The sequence below is a fragment of the Dipodomys spectabilis genome, unplaced genomic scaffold (assembly GCF_019054845.1).
Source record: "Dipodomys spectabilis isolate Male_0828 unplaced genomic scaffold, ASM1905484v1 ptg000070l, whole genome shotgun sequence".
Taxonomy (NCBI): Eukaryota; Metazoa; Chordata; class Mammalia; order Rodentia; family Heteromyidae; genus Dipodomys; species Dipodomys spectabilis.
The window spans coordinates 1,141,204-1,146,792 of NW_024870747.1; the positions used below are offsets into that span (position 1 = coordinate 1,141,204).

At 38.6% G+C, this 5,589-nt stretch overlaps 1 pseudogene; it reads right to left on the bottom strand.

The window, feature by feature from the left end:
• Nucleotides 1–1,191: 1,191 nt before the first annotated feature.
• LOC122109880 lies at nucleotides 1,192–2,121 on the bottom strand (annotated as a pseudogene).
• Nucleotides 2,122–5,589: the final 3,468 nt, after the last annotated feature.

The window sequence follows — 5,589 nt, forward strand, 5'->3', positions numbered from 1 at the left end:
TAAGCCAGGCCCAAAGAATCTTAGGTCCCATGATTTCCCTTATTTGCAAGAACTATATTATGTCTGAGTCAAGCAGAAAAGATCAGATAAGTTTATGATTGGGAAATGAACCCTAACGTATATATTCAAATGTTTTTTCTTTCATGTGATTGTTTCTAACATATTTATAAGATAATTTCTTTGTTGCTTTAATGTCCCACCCCATGGTATAACCCCTGTTTTCACTGTATATGATGTCGGTATAATTTGTGGAGGGGAAGGGAAAAAACAATTCGTTTAAATAGGGATACAGGTGGATCCATTGCAACGATGAGATATACATGTCGTTATGTCGAAAAAGAACTTTACAACTTTGGTGCGGGGGAGGAGAATTGAGTGGAGATGTAGGGGTAGTATGGAAAAGATGGGAAGGGAAAACAAAGTAGGAGGCTACAATGCTTGATAAGAACTGTATTCATTATCTTGCCCATGAAATAGTAACCCGTCTGTACTATATTTTCACACACAAAAAAAATTATGTACGACCCCACCAGGATGAGTTCCCAAAATGGCATTGGCTGCACTGGTTGACACCAAGCTGCTAAGGTAGGAAAGATGGCTTTTGAACTCCAAGTGTCAGCAGATAAGTTGTGGGCTACTCTGCTGCACTTTCTGAAGAAGAGCTTCTGCTGGTTTTGGGTCCTCCCCATCACTGCATGGGTCTCCTTTACAGCACACAACAGATTTGAAGCGTTTACAAGAAAGGCGGTGTTCCTGAGTGGAAAAAACTAGCTTCTGAGGAAAGTTATTTGTGAAAGCCAGCATGACCACAGAAGGAATTCCTTTTGAAGAAAGTATGAACAATCAGGATTTACCCAACTGGAGCCGTGAGTGTGTTGACGATCAACTTAACAACATGGATTGAGGTGGTCAAAAGAAGAAAGCAAATAGTTTATCAGAAAAGAGTAAGAAAATTTGCTTTAGGCTTTTTCAAATTCCTGACTATATTACCAAATCCAAGACCTTGTTGGAAAAAAAGAAAGATCTGAGAAAGTTGAGCATCTTACTTAACATCCAATAGTTCACCTTAAAGAACAAGAAAAATCAAACATGAAATATCTCCAAAAAATCCTTGCTTGAGAAAATGAGGAAGAGGATGTTCAGACTATGGATTCAGCTGTGGGATCTGGTTCTGTTGCTGGGAGCATGTCTCTAAACATAGATGTGCACTCTGAAACTTGAGATACCATGGAAGTAATCTGGGGTATGACATATCATATGTAGCTCACCTCTAGAAAGTGCTGGGTCAAATTTGAAGAAAGAATATTTTAGAGTGCCATTAAGTTTCATGATTGCAAATTGGTTACCACAAAGATAACAATAGTTAGTAGCACTGAAATTTGTTACTACATTCTGGTCATGGCACCAGTTTTATCTCTCCATCACCAACTTATGCCACACCAATGTCAGACCATTTATTGGCATGATTAAATGTCTCAGAAATATCCTGCCCAAAGGTGAAACCAGCTCCTCAGGGAAATATACCCCAACCACTACCATCATCTGGATCTGACCACAGCAAGTCACAGACCCTGAAGGGGAACTTCCTGGAGATCAAGTGCTCTGATGTGATCCAGTGTTTCTATGAATGGTGAGAGAACACCATGTAGACATAAGGAATGCCCATCCACCAAGGCAGTGAGATGAAGAGCCAAAAAGATCTGTAAAGTATTTCCAAACATTTGCATTTCCATATTTCCCTAAACACTCATCATAGAAATCATACAGTTGTGTGCTCTTATGATTTCCTCAAAGAATGGTGAACCATTGATGGTAATGTACCTTCAGAACTACAAGCAGTGTGACTGTTTCAAGTAAATAATACCCTTTGTCAACATAAACAAGTAATTTGTATCTGGTGATTTTTCCACCAACTCTAAACAGTTCCATGAGACTGAAATTGTTCATGCACATCTCCACAGAAATGACTGTACATGGAACCTCTTATAAATGGGATTCTTTTGTAAGGATTTCTTTAGTCTTCTCACAGGGACTCTTGACCTGGGACTCGGTTAGCTGCTTGCACTCATTCAGCTGTTCAATCCCCTCGTCCAGGTTCTTGGTGAACACATTCATGTCCATGATGCCACATGCCCAAATGGGCTACTGCTCCATGCTACTCCTGCACCACATCTGCCCACAGGCCACATGCACACACTGCCACCGGTTCCCCTGGTACTTCTGGGGGCCCTGGTGGGCTGGGCACTGCCCCTAATTCCGTCCCCTCACCCTGGCTCTCTGCAATGCTCCACTGCCTGCTCCTGTGTCTCCTCCATTCGCCCAAGCTCCAGAGCTCTGCTATCTGTAATGGCAGGATATGCTACAATATTTAACAAAGGAAGCATCTTTTAGTCTGAGAATTTGGCCAGGCATTGAGGACAGGGGTCTATTTTGGTCATGTCAATGGAGCTCTTTATGAACTCCTATGCAGATGCTTGTTCTGAACCATTTTCAAACCTGTTGTGACTTTATGTGAATGGCTAAGTATCATCGGGGGTGGGGGCACTGAAAATAGCAACCTCCAAAGTTCAGAATCTGTACCCAGGAGATTCTCAGTTCTTGGCCCACGCTCCTTCTTCCATTGCTTTCCAATATCCCTTTCTGAAATATAAGCACTGACAAAATGCTGACAAGTCAACATAGCTGGTGATGCAGAAACACTGAATTGGGCACTGTGGAAAATGATCTGACATCTTTAGCTTTTGGACATGTGGATATATATTCCTATATTTTGACAATCGGATATTTTTAAGTTACATTTTCTGTGGATCCTTAGAAATTCCCAGTAGAACCAGTTCCCATGTGTTCCCAGTGATGATCATTTTGGAAATGTACTCTTGTGTAGGCTTTCCACTTTTCTAGTTTCATTTCTTCCTACTTGCTCACTCATGGTTTCTGGGATCCCTCCTTAAAATACAGGAATTTTTGTCATAGCTCTAAATTTATTGAAAGGCACTGAATTTAGTGAAATTCAGAGGAAGGACGACAAAGTGTTACTTTACCCCTATTCTGTATCAACTGGGTCTTATCCTTCTCCAAATTATTTGCACGTATGTATATAGGTTGGGTAACATAATGAAATTAATGTTACTCAGGCATTTTTTATATTTTTATTGTTAAAAATAGTATACAGAGGGGTTACAGTTACAAGAGTAAGGTAATGTATACATTTCCTATAGAGCATTGTTACCTCTGCCTTTGTTTTGCCCATACCATCCCTTCACTCCCCACCTCCCCAAATCCCCCACCACCCCCCAAATTGTAAAGTTCATTTTCAACATAGTGTCTTGTACATGTTATTGTTAAAATAGGTCAATCTGTATCCTTGTTTCAGCATTTTGTTATTTCCCTTCCATTCCCCAAATTAGAAAAATGTATACACAAGATTCAGGCACCCATGTCAAATACAGTGAAAGCAGGGATTATACCATGGAGGAAAGACACAGTAGAGAAACAATAAAAATCACATAGTACATTTTAGATATATTAAAAACAATAGCAAGAAAGGAAAAACAAGTTGTGTCACTATCTCGGGGTTCATTTCACTAAACATCATCTTATATGATCATATATACATAGCTTTTGATCTTTTCTGCTTGTCCAAAACTTATACTAGTTATGGCAAATAAGGGAAACAATGGGACATGTTTCTTTGGGCCTGGTTTAATTCACTTAATTTTTTTTCCAAGTCTTACCATTTCACAACAAATGGGCCTATGTCATTCTTTCTGATGGAGGCATAGAATTCCATTGTAGGTATAGATAGATAGATAGATAGATAGATAGATAGATAGATAGATAGATAGATAGATAGATAGATAGATAGATATAGATATAGATATAGATAATATTTTCTTTATCCATTCATCTACTTAGGAGCATCTGGTTCTTTACCTTAGCTATGGTAAATAATGCTTCGATAAACATAGTTGTGCTGGTAGCATTAGTATGGTCTTGTTTGTGATCATTTGGGTAGATGCCCAAAAGTAGGATTGCTGGGTTATCGGAGAGTTCTATGTGGAGTCTTTTGTTTCAAAAGTGGTTGAACAAGTTTACATTCCTACCAACAATGTAGTAAGGTTCCATTTGGGCCACATCCCCTTCAGCATCTGTTGTTATTAGTTTTCTTGATTACAGCCATTCTAACTGGGGTGAGGTGCAATCTCAATGTTGTATTGATTTGCATTTCTTTTATGGCTAGAGAAATTGAGCATTTCTTCAAGTGTCTTTTGGCCATTCGTATTTTTTGTTCAGAGAAGTCTCTCTTTAATTCTTTAGCCTTCTTGATAACCAGGAGGTTGTTTCTTTGAGGATTTATTGTTGGACGATTCAATTTTTTTATTAATAACTTTTGTATCATGAAAATATCGTACAGACGGGTTACAATTACATGAGCAATGTAATGAGTACATTTCTTATCAAGCATTGTTGCCTCCTCCTTTGTTTCCCTTTACCATCCCAAACCACAATACCTCCTCCCCCCAGCCCCGCCAACCCCAACACCAATCCTCCCCAATTTTGTAAAGTGTGTTTGTGACTGTAGCATCTTGTACATTTTCATTGTTGCAATGGGACCTCCTTTATCCCCATTTAAACAATTTTTTCCCTTCCCCTCCCCAAATTATACCAACATCAAATACAGTGAAAACAGGGGTTATACCGTGGGGGAGGGACATAGAAAGAAACAAGAAAATCCTCTTATAAACATGTTAGAAACATAGCAAGAAAGATAAACCATTTGAGTCCTTATCTTGGGGCTCATTTCACTTAAAATCAACTTATCTGACTGTTTCTGCTTTTCTCACAGTAAAAACCTGGAACAGGAAATCAAAACAGAACTTTCAAAGTGGAAAAACCTCCCATGCTCCTGGACTGGGAGGATCAACATCGTGAAAATGGCAATACTTCCCAAGGCTATCTACAAATTCAATAAGACATCTGTCAATATTCCAACCTCATTCTTCAAGGAAATAGAAGAGGCAATCCAAAAATTCATATGGAGCAATAAAAGACCCCGAATAGCAAGAACGATCCTTAATAGAAAAGCGCTGGAGGAATATCAATACCAAATTTCAAACTCTACTACAAAGCCATCGTAATCAAATCATCTTGGTACTGGCACAAGTACAGACCTCAGGACCAATGGAATAGAATTGAAAACCCAGAAATGAACCTATGGCCATCTAAACTTTGATAAGGGAGCTAAAAATTAGAATGGAAGAAAGACAGCCTCTTCAGTAAATGGTGATGGAAAAATTGGTTAATCACTTGTACAAAACTAAAGGATTTAATTTTTTGAGTTCTAAGTTTATTTTAGATATGAAGCCCTTGTCCATTATATGGCTAGTGAAGATTTTCTCCCAATTCATGCGTTTTCTATTGATATTGCTTGCTATGTCCTTTGCAATGCAGAAGCTCTGAATTTTCATTGAATCCCGTTTGTCCAAGCTTTCTTTGATTTATTGTGTTTCTGGATCCTTATTAAGAAAATTTCAGCCTGTGGAGTATAGAGTTTCTCCTATTTTTTCCTGTAATATCTTTAAGGTCTTT